Source organism: Lissotriton vulgaris, chromosome 6 (genome assembly GCF_964263255.1).
Source record: "Lissotriton vulgaris chromosome 6, aLisVul1.2, whole genome shotgun sequence".
NCBI classification, from domain to species: domain Eukaryota; kingdom Metazoa; phylum Chordata; class Amphibia; order Caudata; family Salamandridae; genus Lissotriton; species Lissotriton vulgaris.
Genome location: NC_141694.1, coordinates 41363868 through 41379898, shown reverse-complemented (window position 1 = coordinate 41379898; position 16031 = coordinate 41363868).

Here is a 16031-nt window from a genome sequence, read left to right as displayed (position 1 = left end):
TCAGGCCGGGCGCGGCCCACACCACACGGCGGCGGCCCTCTCCTGGCACCGAGGGCTGCCCGGGGCAAATCGCAGCGCTTCACAGGACACCATAGGTGAGCGCTTGAGGGGAAATTACGGCGCTTGCAGGAACAGAGCTTCACAGAGCTCCAACAGTCTTGGGCGCCACAGCGCTTCAGGCGCGAGGGAGAGGAAGCATTACAAGCCACAGTAGCACATGGCAGTCCAGCGCCTGAAGTGAGATATAGCGCTTGTAAGGCAGATCCCAGCACTTTCAGAGGGGGCACAGTAGAAGAGCGCTGGGTAGGCAGGCAGGGAACCCCACAGTGGAGATGATGAAAAACTACAAAGGGGATTATGCAGGACAGCGCAGGCCCAGATGAGGGGCGCAGGAGGGACACAGCCCTGTACCTGATTGTTCCACAGTAGTCCTGGCAGTGAGGCTTGTTCTTGGCGCTTGGTGGTTCCTGCACCCTTGGTAGATTGCAGTCTCTCAGTTTCTTGAGGAGGGGGGGGGGTTGAGTTGAAGGCTTTCCTCAGCAGGTCACTTCAGGTGGTCCCTGGGTTCCCCTCCCCCCAGGCCAGATCAGTGGGCTAGTTCAGTGTTCCTTACTCAGCTTGGTGGGCAGCGCCTAAACCCTGTCACCCCCAGTGGTATAGGTTCCTGACTAGGCCCTACTGCCTAAGTCTCCTGCGTAGGGTCCCCCAGGTCAGTGATGCCCCAACTGACTGGAAAGTTTCCCTCCCTTTTCTTTTATAGCGTCAGTTGGCAGTTGGCAGTTGGTGTCAACTCCCCTATTCTGGAAGGTTCCAGGAGCTTCCTTGCTCTAGCTATGGGCAGGCTGGCAGGCTGGTATTGCAACAATGTTTAAGGTCCCAGCCAGCTCCTGGCAACTAGGGTGCTACACAAAAAGACCACGCTGTAGTAGCCTGGGCCTGTGGCAGCCATGTTTGAAGTAGAGAGCACCTGCACCTTAGTATTGATTAGCAATGGGAAGGTGCCCGGAAACCTAAGGCCAACAAAAAAAATAGGTCGGAAAAAATGAGGCATGGGCGAAAAAATAGGGAAAGACCACCCTAGAGCTGACAGGTCTAACAAGATCACAGCTGGATTTGGCACAATCGGACAACATGGAAAAACAATTTTGTTTACTTTCCTCAAATCCTGTACTATCCTAAAAGTTCCATTTGGCTTTTTCAGTCCCATTATAGGTGAATTATATGAGCTGCTCATTATTTCTTTTAAAATCCCTTGCACAATCATTTTATTAATCACTGGGGTTACTCCTTCAATAATTTCAGATGTCAAATTATACTGTGGAGTATTTGGATAGACAGGATTTAGTCCTTTCATTAAACCTATATCATCTCCAGTAAAATCCCATACTTCACTTTTAACTGTTTCTTTTATTTCAATAGGAATCTTTTCTCTGCCAAATACAGGGAAAACTTCCCTCTTTTCTGAATCGATTATCGACATGGTCACTTTATACTAAAGATCATGATCTGCTGTTTGAAAAGCAATACCATCTGGGGTACAGTAAATGGCACAGTTAATTTTACAGAGTATGTTGCGTCCTAGTAAATTTACAGGACTGCTATCACATACCACAAAGCAATGCATTTCTTTAAAGGAACCTATTTCCACCTCCACTGGTTGTGTGAGAGGGGTCTTAATCTGTCTATTTATTACACCTACAACTTGGATGTGTTCTCCTGAGAGAGGAAGGTTTTGAACTTCTACTTATCTATCTGTGGAACGGGTAGCACCAGTGTCCACTAAAAAGGTTACATTTACACCATTCACCTTTCCGTCCACAAAAGGACCAGACTGATCTACCTCTAGAGTTGCACCAAGCCAGCACTCCTCTTCCTCTCCTAGGTACCGTCAGTAACTCTCATCTGATTAATTTCCATCCGATCTCAACCAATACTGGGAAACAGCTGCACACGGCAATCTCTTTACCTGCTCTCCTCCATAGAATCCTTTCTCTGCACTGTATTTCCGAGGATTTACACACTGTGGAAGAGGTGGTAGTGGCACCTGACTCTGTTGAGTAGCTACCTGTTGTTGTGGTGGTGATTTCTGATTCACCTCATTCTGAACCTATGGATTCAATGATTTATTTTACGTATTAATTTTTGGAGGTAATTTACACTCGTTCTTCTAATGCCCTACCCTTGCCGCAATTATGACATGGCCATTTCTTTTTTGCCTCATCTATATTCACTTGGCTTTTTCTTTACCCACATTCCCACATTAAATTGTGACCTAATCTGACCTATTTCCTTTGCTTGGTTAATCAATTGTGCTTCTTGTTGTTCAGCAACTTTCACCTGTGCCCACATAGCTTTTTCTATAAGCTTACGCTGTCTTGCTTCAATGTCATCACTACACTATTTTGCATACCTTAATACTTCATCAACTGTACTAGACTGCCAACACATCATATGCTGCTTTATCATGTGACCTATTTCAGGTCTCAATCCAAACACAAATCGATAAACAAAATGACATATCTTTTTCACTTAAAGTCTCATATCCGCTATATTGTTTGAAAACTAGGAGTAATATTTCATATTAAGCATGTACAGATTCTTTAGCTTCTTGAATAGTCCTATATATCTTTACCCAATCTGTTTCTTTTGGAGGAATTTTATTCTTTAAAAATGTTATGACCTGTTCATATTTTCTCATTACTTCTGGACCTGGAGCTCCTGTTTTTGCACCTCTTGGATATTCTTCCTTTGGCCAATCAATAGTAATTTTACATTCTGTCAACAAATCTACAGGTACGACTATGTCAAACAATCCATCTAAATCTTCCCACAAAACCTTTGAAACGTTCATAAATCTATCCACTTGTCTTTACCATTCCACAGGTTTTTCTCGTAATCTTGGGAAATCATTGGTGAATAATAATATGTCCTGTCTACTCCATGGTACACGCACATACCCTCCTCCTGGTATTTCCCTCAATGGATATTCTGTTACTACTGGTTCCTTTTCTTTGACAGGAGTAGCTAGTGATGTTTTATCAAGCGTCTCTTCCTTCTTTTTAATCCACCGACTTTTCCATTGATCTATATCTCCCCATTTTCTTAATAGTACAATCAATTCTTTAATCTGGGTCAATCGCCTCATGTGTTCAAATTCTCTATATCTTTTTCTAGAAATCTATTCTGTAAGGTTTCTGTAACATTTTAATTTTTACAAATTCTACTCCTAATTCATTTGCAGTTTCTTCTAATTTATTGTGCAAGTTCTTGGCTCTCCAAGTTATACTTTTGCACATAAACATTATCTCATCATCTTGATATGATTTTAATCTATCAGTACCAATGGTTCCAATAATCAACTCTTCCATGTCAATTTTTAGCCTTACTACATCTAAAAGCTTTGGTTCTGTGTCTTTCTTTTGTAAAATTTTAACCCAATCATTTAATTCTTCTGCCGTTGACCCTACTTGAGTTTTAGATAAATCTATTTTATCCATACTTCTTTCTGGGGGTTCGGTTGCCGAATCAGATCTCATTGGAATTCTATATGTCATACTTTAATTCATTGTTAAATCAACTGGTGGGGTCTTTCTGATTGTATTTTTCATCTCATTAAGGTCAGGATAAATCTTTTCTTGTAATTTTTGCATACTGGAGTTTAAAGGAATTGTCAAGTAATGTTCATCTATTTTCTGATTCTAAAATACTGGTATTACAGGACCTATAGTTATGGGTACAGTTACAGCTTCAACATTTTTCGTTAATTCTTGTATTTTTCCAGGTAATTCTTTTATTGATCTTTCTAGTTCAGAAGTACTAGGTTTTATAGTTTGTGTCATTTGCTCAAATTGTTTCTTTAATTCAGCACATCTGTTTGGGGTTTTAATCATTTCAGTCTCCATTGGTGGTGCATTGGGTGTCACCAATGCAGAAGTCTGGTGGTATGGAGGGGTCTTTTATTTAAAATATCCTCCAACACTTCATCTTCTGTATCAAGGATTCCACATCCTCTCTGTTCTCGTATTTCATGTATTTTCTTTCCTGTACATTTTCTTCCTACTATCCCATCACTGTCCTGACACGATACATACCATCCCACATATCAGAACTCCTCAAAATTTTCATTCTGCTTTCATGAGTCGATCCCCATAATCCCCTTGTGTTATATAGATCATATCAGGAATCCCGAAATCTTTCTCGCTCTCTCTCATACATCTCATCTTCCCATTCCATTAAAGCCTCAAATTGTGTTGGCTTAGGTCTCGGTTCTAGTTTCATCATCTTCTCTCTTAAATTCCATATCACTGCTGCGCTGAATGAGCCTATTTCTGGGAAAGCCAACCCTCCATAATGTTTTGTATATTTCACCCAATTTTCTAACTAAATGCAAGTATGATAGCCATATTTCGTCAACTTGTATGATGCAGGCGTTTTCGGCTGAGGAAGCACTTTTCCCTCTCTAGTGACTATTTCTTTGTCTTTCTTAAAAATATTCTTGATTTTCTTAAACCATGAAGGTTTCTCTTTTTCTTGTTCATAATAATAATCAGTTTTTCTCTCCAAAATCAAATCACACACCTTTCAACCTACTCGAATATTTAATCCAATCCCAGTGCGAAACACACTAATGCACCAATCAGAATAGTTCACGTGACACTCGCACTGACCTATTCCAGCACGAAACACACTATCGGACCAATCAGAATAGTTCACGTCACTCACTACTGACCAATGTCAGCGCAGCTGATGTCAGTTCCACTCCAGCTTCTTGTAAACCCTCCTTTAAAAAAATTATCGGCACTGTATTTACATTTTCTTTAACAAAACTTGATTAGTTACTACACAAAAAAAATTCCATTGTCTATTTCTCTAAACTAAAGAGATAGTTTCTTCAGTCGTACAAGAATTCTGTATTTCTCGTAGGCAGAGCTTACCTCTACCCTATCACAGAATTTCGTTTCGCTGATAAAGTAGCACCTTACCCTTCTAACAAGCAAAAGGTAAACCCGTTTCTCCCAGGATAAAACACATGTGGAGAATATACTGCTCCTGAGAATTAAGGACAGAGTTTCACAAGAATACCTATCGCTATTTCACTCCACTCAATACATACAAGAATTCCCTATCATAACACCTTCCTCTGTTATCACAATCTCGAAATGAGACAATGTACAATTCCATGTGACTTCTCTTGTCACATACATCAACTTCCTACTTCCCGGAAGCTTAAAAATTCTGACTACATATAACGTAACCCAAACTCAACATGTAATGTTAGTCATAAATCATCAATACTCAATAATCTCCAAACTGACCTATAGAAACCATATCTCTGCTACCAAGAAAACTGATGCAGCGGTAACTACCTAAAACTCTCCACTTCTTTCACTAATTTCAGGAACATCTTTTTCTTACTCGTCGGTGGGGCTCATAACACCGCAAGTTACACAGACACACACACATGCACATACACCTTTCATATTACCTCAGACCCTGAATCGGAGATAAGTAGATAAGGCTGCAAAACATACGGGATACCTTAATTTTTATATACAGTGACTTCATACATTATATATATTAGAGTTTCTTATAACTTTTCTCAAGTCATAGAGAATAGCATCAATAGCATTTGGTCGATGGACCAACTAGTAGGAATCAGTTGATGGTGATTAAGTCCAGCTCAATCACATTATTCTCATACCTTCAACATTTACTCAACATTATTTAATTTAAAAATAATCACAGACTCAAGTTTAAATTTTATATAATTTTAGTTAAATCATTAAGAGAAATTCTATATTTTAAAGGCTTTATTATACAAGTACATTCCAATCATTTAATAAAACATTTTCAGGAAATAAAAATAAAACTCATTACCCCTTCGCCATAGAGAGATGATAGAACAGAAGAACATAGAACAGGTTCCCAAGCAGTCTGTCTTTCTAACCTCCTCAATGTCTCCCTCCTGACTTAGAATCTCTGCAACAAAACTCATTTGTTTTCCCCATCAAAGTTAAAGTCCAGAAAATTTCAAAGTCTCTTGCACCAAAGAAAAATTGTCCCAACTGACAGCATGTCGAGGTGCAATTAGGAAAAGCCACACAAAATTCACTTTCACAAGACTTTTTATACCCTTTCACTGGCTAACTAATTTCAAAATTGAAACTTTTAGGGGCTTCACTCGTTTCTCATTGGTCCATTGGAGGGGTGGCGATGATCACCTCATGTCCTCCTTGCTCAAACCAGTTTGCAAAAGTGCTAAATCATTTCACAGTTTCCCATGAGCTAACCAAATATTTTCACGTTGACTTGTATATCCTTTTTGTTCCACACGTAAAAGCTTTCAGTGTTCATACTTTCCCAGGCTTTTAAATCCTTACAACTTTGGCACAACTCTCGTCTGTAGGCCAGGCTGGCCTTGACATCTCTTGTTCTGAACATAGGCCATACATTCGTGACTTGTTATTTCATTTGCGCATGTGTGGGGGCCATCTTTGGATTTTATTTTCACCACCTCGTTTAAACAGCCACTTTCAGACTAGGCCCGCAGACCACTGTGGGAACTAATATGAAAACAAACACAACAGAAATTAAGCCCTTCTGTTTACATCCCACCTTCTAATTCTTCCCCTGTTAGGTGTTACCTAGCAAAGCCACATATACGCATTTTTACTTACCAATTGTATTCTTTTGCCACAATACAATTCCTACCACAAGCACAAACACATGCATTGTATTCTCTCTACTAGAAGCCCGTCCCGACGTTGTCCGGGTATGAATTGCTGCCGGTCAGTAGTATATTTTTTTGTAGGATTTCGTTTTGGTAGCATTTCTTATCTGTGACAGGCCTGTGAAACGCTCCGATTCACAGTGCACTGCTGATGCACTTAAGAGTGCGCGTTCAGTAGTGTGTGAACTCGAGTTTCCGTACTTTATTTTTCCTTGCAATATTATATAGCGCGAACTCAACAAAATGGCATGAGCACAATTTACATTACAGAAGAACACATTCATTTGTGGTTGGCACGGGGAGACAAAGCGATTTGCCTGGAATCATAGGATGTTGAGCTGATGCCGAGATTCGAACGTAGCTCCCCTAAAGTTCGCAATTCTAGAACTTGTGGCGGGAGGTGTGTCTAAAAGTGTATGTCGGTGCTGGCCATCAATGAGAGAGACCTGTGCATTTTTCAAATCGGTGGTGAAAAAATATGAGTATGTTGCTGAAGATGTGGCCCGCCGTGCCACCAATGTACTTACCGGGGAGGGTAAACACCCATTATTCCGCAACATTCTTTCCGCATACCATCACTTCGCATACTTTCATTACGAAAGTACCATGACTCCGCAATGCCATTATAACGCATGGCATTACATTTTATATGCTTTTACCACACATACATTTACAACGAAATTTGTTGTAAATGCATGAATGGTAAAAGCATGTATTTTTTTAATGTTTGGATAAGGTAAGTATGGGTATAGGGGTATATGTTTTGGGGTACTGAGGTATATGTTTTGGGGTGTTTGGTTATTTTAAGGGTTCAGATTTAGTTTTGGGTTATGGGGTACAGGGGTAGTTTTAGGGTTGAGGGATAGGTATGGGTTTTGGGGTACAGGGGTATTTTTAGGGTTCAGGGCTAGGTTTGGGTTTTGGGGTATAGGAGTATTTTTAGGGTTCAGGGGTAGGTTTGGGTTTTGGGGTACAGGGTTATTTTAAGGGTTATGGGGTTGGTTTCGGTTTTGGGGTACAGGGGTATTTTTATGGTTCAGGGCTAGGTTTGGGTTTTGGGGTACAGGGGTATTTTAGGGTTCAGGGGTAGGTTTGGGTTTTGGGGTACAGGGGTATTTTTAGGGTTCAGGGCTAGGTTTGGGTTTTGGGGTACTGGGTTATTTTTATGGTTCAGGGGTAGGTTTGGGTTTTGAGGTACAGGGGAATTTATAGGGTTCAGGGGTAGGTTTGGGTTTTGAGGTACAGGCGTATTTTTAGGGTTTAGGGATAGGTTTGGGTTTTGGGGTACAGGGTATATTTATAGGGTTAAGATGGGTTAGTGTTTAAGGGTGTTGGGGTATTTTAATGAGTAAGGGTGGGTTATGATTATGGGGTGCAGGAGTATTTAAAGGGAGCAGGGTGGACACCCAGAGCTGGAATGTACAGAACCTGGGAAGAAAAAACAATGAAATATTGGGCACAACACTCGCTTTTTTTTCCCGTAATCCCGCGCCCTGCACACGCCCACGCCCCCAGCCCATGCCCACCTCACACGATATGAGACATGGCATGAAGGGCCGAACGTACCACACGCCCCTAGCACACGCCCACAGCACAACACAGACACGCCCACAAGGGACTACTTTGCTGGCACGGTTCTTTTACCTTTTAAAGGTATATGGTGGGCGTCTGCATAGCCTATGTCCTTCTGCTGCAACTGCCCCTTCCAACGCTGTATTGGGTGTTGTGATTGGTGCTGTGGTTCCTGAGATAACCCGCCTCAAAGTTTGGCCTCTCTCTTTATTATATTAGTATGGATTATAGCTCTATATTAGTTAGACTCAATATTATCAGTAGGTAAGGTTTTTGCAAGTAGCAGTTTGTTTTTCCCATGTATAATGTCAAATGTTTACTTTGTTGATTAGTTTACATGCTTAACACAATTAATATTGTTATAGTTATGAGGAGGTAACTTTATAGGGGGGTTCAGCATTTTTTGTTTCTCCCCTGCTCCATCAATACCGCATGGGTCATTGTGCGTCCGATCAGTGTGTTCGGGGTTGTGGAGAGCTGGGAACGTTTTTCCATATATTGTAGGCCTCCCCAAGATACAGACATTCAGGAGGGTTGTCGCTGGCGTGATGACAGAAGTGGTGGAAGAACAGGTCCCAATAGAGGCACAATGGCATATCCTAGGGGGGTCAGGCGAAATAGCATGGCCAAAATGGGCAACGATTTGGCTCGCATTGGCGGGAGTGATGGCAAAACGAAATATCGCCCAAGGGGTGGGGTATTAGTTCAGGCCCAACATTGCAGTCCTGGGAAAATGACTTAGAATGGTGCCAGAGGGCTGAACAGACAGTGTACCACAGCAGGGGATGCCCACATAAATGGGAAAAGATATGGGGTGCCTGGATGAATCATAGGGCAGGTTTGCCCCCAATCTGACAACAAACTTTCGACAGTGTTACAGAACATGTGATGTGGTTGCATCTAGCTTTTGGGGGGTGGGACATTGGAAGTCTTGACTTCTCACATTAGCTTCACATGTTACATGTCAATCTCCATGCTATGGGGCCCATTAGGATGGCGGGCGGATCGCCCCCGCCAGGCTGGTAGTAGCCACCGCCAGCCTGGCGGGAGCGATCCGCCCGCCATCCGTGCTCTAAAGACCCCCCGCCATATTAGTATGGCGGGGGGACGGCGGCGGATGGTAAGACCGTCCGCCGCTTTTCCCCCCCTGTTGCCTTGCGACCGGGGCGGAAAAGGTATAATATGGTGGTGGTGTCTATCAGACACCGCCAGCCATATTATGATGGGCAATTTTGAATGCCTTTCCTTGGCAGCAATGCCGCCACAGAAATACATGCGGAGAATCCCTGCCGGGGCATGTTGCGGGCCCCCAGGGACTCCGGGGGGCTAGGGGGATGCACATGGGGGTACCAATGCTACCCCCCAGCTGAGTGCACCGCCCCCCACAATGGTAGGAATGCGGGATACCACTGTGGCAGGCATCCTAATGCTGCCAACAGGACCCCCGCCCTTATGGTGGGCGGTCCCTAGTACCACAAGGATGGCGGGGGGGCAAAGTCCGCCCGCCATCCTAATGGGGGCCTATATATTCTGTACTGATCTTCTGAAGCATGTGTTTTTTTTCGGTTAATAAACAGAATATTTTTTTTTTTTTACAAAAGCCACATTAAGGGGTCGATTAGGATCGCGGACGGAAACGTGTTCCGTCCGCCGAGGAAGGTGGCAAGATACTCCGGACGTGGCCGCGGAAAAACCGCAATAGCGATTAGGATCAAATGTGACCGAAACGCCGACCGCGGCGGACGGAGCACAACAATCTCCGTCCGCGGCGGTCGAAGTACACCTGAGGCCGCGGCATGCGGACGGAACCTACAAAACACCGACCGCCGCGTACGCACATGACCAGGAGAACAACAACCTCCCCCGCGATACCTGCGTACTGTCCGTGTCCGCAATTAGGATAACTCCGCAAGTACCCCGGTAGCCACCGCGATCCACGTCCGCGGCGGTAGCAATGCTAGGAGAAACGGTGCACCACAGCGGAAGTCCAACATCCCTACAGTCAAACCAATGGCATACATACCGACAGAATCCATCACCAAACACAGGAAAATGGACGACCACCCACCTGACACATCTAAACCAAACACAAGACACAATGACCCACCCCAAAGAACTGCATAAACCACACCTGAGAACACACCCACCTATCACCTGACAGCCAATCAACATTCACACAGGGCCAACACACAGACTATAAATTAACTCCCACCCACTCCAGAAATCCTCTGCATCACAGCATAGCTGCTAGCAGGAGACAACACTTGGCCAACAGCAAACAATTTAATTCATACACATAACCCACACCCAAACACACCCTGCACACAAACACCCACCACACCATACCCAAACACCACACACCAGGACCTCCGAAATCCACACAAACACACACCCCGAGCACCATGGCACCCAAGAAGAATCCGAAATTCACTGACACCGAGCTCAGGGTAATGGTCGATGAGATCATTCGTGTGGAACCCCACATCTTTGGTTCCCTAGTTGTGAAAGTTGACGAAATTGATGTACATAGACAGCATTAATTTCCCTTCTTCTCCCACTCCTCTCCCTGTGGGCACCATGGATACTGTAAATTATTGACCGTATCACCCTGCCAGTAAGAGCCCGTACCCCTATGCATATGTACAGCCATTCTAGGCACCATGGCCTTTTTACCCATTGGAATCCCCGGCTTCCCTCCTGCGCGTATCTTGCACCCCCTCTCTCATGTATAGACCATGAAACCCTTTTCCTTTGCGCGATCCTGATGTGAAAGGCAACCCTCCTGCTTGACCCAGGCATTCCCCATTTCCCTCTCGAAGAAGCATCCTTCGCCTCAGCTGACATAGCCTCCCCAGCTGTATCTGACTGCCCCTGTTCTCTCATGTACAGGTCATAGGATCTCTCTCTCTCTCTCTCTGTGCGACTCTGACCCTGTGCGCACCCTGACCCCCTCCTTCTCCTCACATGAGCAAGCCATAAACCCTCTTCTTCCGCAAGGCCCTGTCCTTGAGAGTCATGGCCGCTCCTGACCAACACCTCCTTCCCTTCCATGAATGCCCCTCTGTTGACAAGCCTTCCCTCCGCGCTCGATTGTCCACATGGCATGAATACCACTCCTTTGATGACCCCTTCCCCCGAGTCCGGCTGACCACACATGTCCGAGGCCATCGCCTAAGCCAGGAGATACCATTTACTGCCCTTATTGTATGCCTAGCCACCCCACCCCCTGGGCCATGATCAGGCGTACACATCCTACGAAACACTCAGCCGCGTGATTGCCCTCCCCTCTTATCAGCAGGTCAAGGGTCCCCATTGTGAACGTATGTGGAGTAGGATCACCACGAGGATTATAGGGATGTCTTTCTTTTGCGTCATACTGTCCTGATTGTACCATCAAATGTTTTGTAAGGTATAAAAGCAAGAGTCTCAGCTCACTTGTTAGAGCACCTCCTGAAAGACACCGTGTTTCGTGTCCGAAATGACAGGCTCTCCTCATGAGAAATAAACTCTGTTCTTGATTCCTGCTTCCAGCGCCCGTCTCTTTATTTGGTAACTATTCAACATGGGAACTAAGAGGCGGCTTGCGCCAGCAGCCTGGGCATCGATAGAAATGCGGGCTCATTTTCCACAATTGGCGTCCCAACGCGGGGTCCATCAGTGACATAAGGTTCGGTAAGAGAGATCCAGACGAAGAAGTGAACATCTAAATGATCGGGGTATGCCTGCCTTGAGAGGGCCCTCGCCCGGCTGCCGATCAACAGAACTTCACCAATTCTGAACGGACCTCTCTTGAGTGACCTATTGTCCTGACTGGAATCCCACAGGAATGCTACATGGAGTAAGAGAACGATCGGGCGCTGGAGGAGGGAGTCGAAGAACTGTCCGTATGGTCCGGTCCGGGTAAGATTAAGTAGAGTGTTTTTACGCCTGATTGGTAGGGTGGCTCTATCCACCTGATTGATTGATTGTTTGTATTGAAAGTCGGTATTTGTATACTGATATTGTTGGTATTGGTTCATTTAGCTTTGAAGGCTACTTGACATATTGGTTCTCTTTTGAGAACGAGACATTCTCTGTTTGCAAACAGCGGCGAATAGGAACGTCGTCCCTCTTTGCAGATAGAGAAGGGTAGGTAATGCAGACTTTTGTCCCCCGTTGTAATTCGTCATGCCTACTTTTCTCCCCACTGAATTGTTTGAAGTCGATTAATAATCGATTGTTGCTTGAAGTCGATTAATAATTGATTGTTGTTTGAAGTCGATTAATAATCGATTGTTGCTCTTTGAGATCTTCCCTGTCCACAAACAGAGACGAATAGGAATATTCTGTTCCCTTTATGGATAGCGAAGGGCAGGTAATGCAGACATTTGTCCCCGTTGTAATCCGTCATGCCTGTTTTTCTCCCCATTGATTGGTTGGTTGCCTGGACATTGTTGTCCCAGGAATTGTTTCGTTTGAGGTATTTTCTATTTGCAAACAACGCGAAATAGAAATATTCTGTCTAGTCTTTGCAAGTAGAAAAGGGTAGGTTATGCCCCTTTGTGAATTCGTCAGTCCTACCCACTCCCCACTGGTTGGTTATTGGGGGGTAGCTCGCATGGTCCGCCCAGGAGACTACCCTTATGGAGGACATATGCTCCCCGCTCATGGGCCATTTAGTAGAAATAGACCGACTGGTCCGCCCAGGAGGCTACCCTAGTAAATGGAAGTACATCGCTCGGTCCGTCCAGGATGATACCCTAATGAAGGAATATATGTTCCCCTTTTGATCGATAATCTCGTTCCACCCCGGACCATTTATTGGAGGGAACTCGCCTGGTCCGTCCAGAAGTACCCCCTAGTGAAAAGGACGCATAAAAAATATGAAGTGATCACCGTTCCCTACTAACAGAAAGCTTTAGCTCGAAACACGCTAAGGAAGAGAAAGAAAAATAAAAAGAAATCAGGCTAAGTCAGTAACCCCCTGATGAGCTTTTGACTTCACTAAAAATAAGAAACATTAGAAATAGTTCGTAGTAAGAAATATGAAATGGCGAAAAGGTTTGATAGCACAAAATAGCCACGAGGTAGCTAGGCTTCACTGCCTATTCCTGCTCCCAACATGTCTGCCTCATTTCCCACCACGCCCAAATAACGGTCACATGAACTAGAAAGCAAATCAATAGGTACCTACCCCCATTCCGGAAGCTCCCGAAGTGCAATGGGTCCGCGGTTACGCCCATCCGGAAGGCGAGGCCTCGAGGCACGAGGGGCTCGCCTGGCCACGGTCAGGAGGAGATGATGTTGGGCAGGCGGTCCAAAGAATGGCAGAGACCTCTCCTTCTCTCCTCTCCTGCTGCCCTGCAGGCCACGGGGGGGGGGGGCTGTCTTGCCTCAGCCACCGACTACCCCCCCCTTCTGTCTCTCGCCTGGTCCGACCCACGAAGAAGGCCGAAGCCGGGGGCGAGGACGGCGGCAAATCAAGTAGTCCCGCCACATGCCAAATTCCTGGAGAGTTGGAGGTAGTCCCGCCACATGTCAAAAAGGGAGGGGGGGGGGGCTGTCTTGCCTCAGCCGCCGACCACCCCCCCCCCCCATCTTCAATGGCTGGCACGGCCAATATCGAAGCGACGGAGCCGAGGAACGGCGCGGGGTCGCTGGAAGGGGGAGGCGGCGCGAACGACCCTCCCCCACCTCCCTCCAGGTGGAGGCTTCCAGCGACACCCCAACACTCTTTGCTTAAAGAGGGTCAACATCAAAAAGCGGTCTTCTGCCCAGGACGGGCACTCGCTCCATATCGTCTCTCCTCGACCTTGAAGATTCTATAAGAGCCGGGGGGCCCCCGACCCCCTGCATGGGTGCCCCCGCCCCCTTCGCTGGGAACCACGACATCGGAACAACTCCTGCCGGCACCAGCCTCGGATTGGAAATGGCTAAAATGCAGCCACGGCACAGACTTGTTCAGTTCCGGAGGAACACCAGAATGACCCGGTAGGAAAATTGTTGCCGCCCTTCCCACTCTTTGACTCATGGTCCATATTGTTAGACTGTTAACCACATAGCACAAGACTTTTTGAACTGCCAACGGAAAGTTCTGGGCCAACCATGCGAGACTAGAGACACTCTGACTGTGCTGGAACTTGCCTGACCCCACCCAAAATGGCGCCGACACAAAATGAGACGTTTTAATGAACTTTGTTGCACCCTGATTGCGCAAGCTTTTTGCCCCGAGATATATATAACGTTTTGGATAATGAAAGTAGATATGAAGGATATTGAGTATGTGCTTGGACAATGAATTGACTTAGGGTGGGTACTGATTATGAGTTGGAAAATGAATTGGTGTAATTTAGGTAATGAATGAACATTGGATAATGTATTTATGAATTTATTAAAGATGAATTACTGACATGCATCATGTTTGCTCTGTAGGGGAGTTTAATACGATTTTATTGCACTGCCGCACTTTATGCAATGAACTGCCACCAGCCTTGTTCTTCCTATGTACAGTTCCAATCTGCTCCGTGGCTAGTCCACTGGGTTGTAGGCCTGTATTTATACGTCAACACTTTTTATTAAAAGTATTTTGAAAACGAAAGCATAGTTGTAGCGGTTGCATTAATGAGTTTTGAATGTATTACTACTGTGAGCAACAAGAAAGTATGATGAAGGCTAAAGGTTAAAAAGGACCCGATATTTAGCAGCCACACTATGTGTCACAGGCAGCCGGAAAAGTGCTTTAGAAGCCCTAAAACGACACCACAGAAATGCCACCTGACCGCCACCCTTGTACCCGATCAAAAGGGGTTGCGACCAAGTAGCTCATGTAGATACGCAGATCGTCAATGATTATCTGTCTGACATTTCTGGTCCCTCTGGGCTTAAACGCCGTGATGGTAGAGAAATGCACTACGTGGAGATAGGTCGAGTATGTGGTAGGTAAAAACATTTCCGGATTACTGCATGCTGATGAGGTTTGAATATTGCCCCCCCCACCCCTTCTTTCTCCTCCCTTCTGCAGGTCACGTCGGAACCTTGGCTGATGTATGGAAGGACGATGACCGAACCGCCAATGAGAAGGGGAAGAAGGGAATATGAGCATGCTCCTTATGACAAATAAAAGTTTTTTAAAAAAAGACGTAGACTTAAACATGACTGTCCCTCCTTAGAACATAGCAACTGGGAGGATGGACTGACATAGAAACTGGACAGGTACTGAATGACGAAAAATTGACTAGAAACGACGCGTTAAATAATGTAACTGGACGTTTTGACTAGGTAGGGAAAGGACAAAGAAAAATATACGGGTAAGGGTTATCACGGCACCACCCATCTGGGAAGTTAGAAATGTTGCTGGTGTTCAAAATGCACTGCCCCCTTTTTCGCACTCTTGTAGATGTAGCCAAGCTGTCCGACTGTTCTCCCGATCAATACTTGCCGTTGCCTCAGCCCGGAGAACTTCCCACCAAAGGAAGGAACTGAAAAATGGTTTAAAATCCAACCATGGGTAAATAGCACGACAAGGCTAATTTCTGGCCGACCAACGACTGAAGTGTAAGTATTGGCAATTGGGAACGCTGGCCGACATAACTGGCGAGAAGGAAAAGGAGGGAAGGGTAGAAAGAGCTAAGCACATAGATAAACAAGGTAGTAAAGATATGTAGGATATAATATGAATTTTGTTGGCCATCTGTTGTTTCCTGTCCTGTCGTGAATGTCTTATATATGTGTAATGCATGTGCTGTCTTCC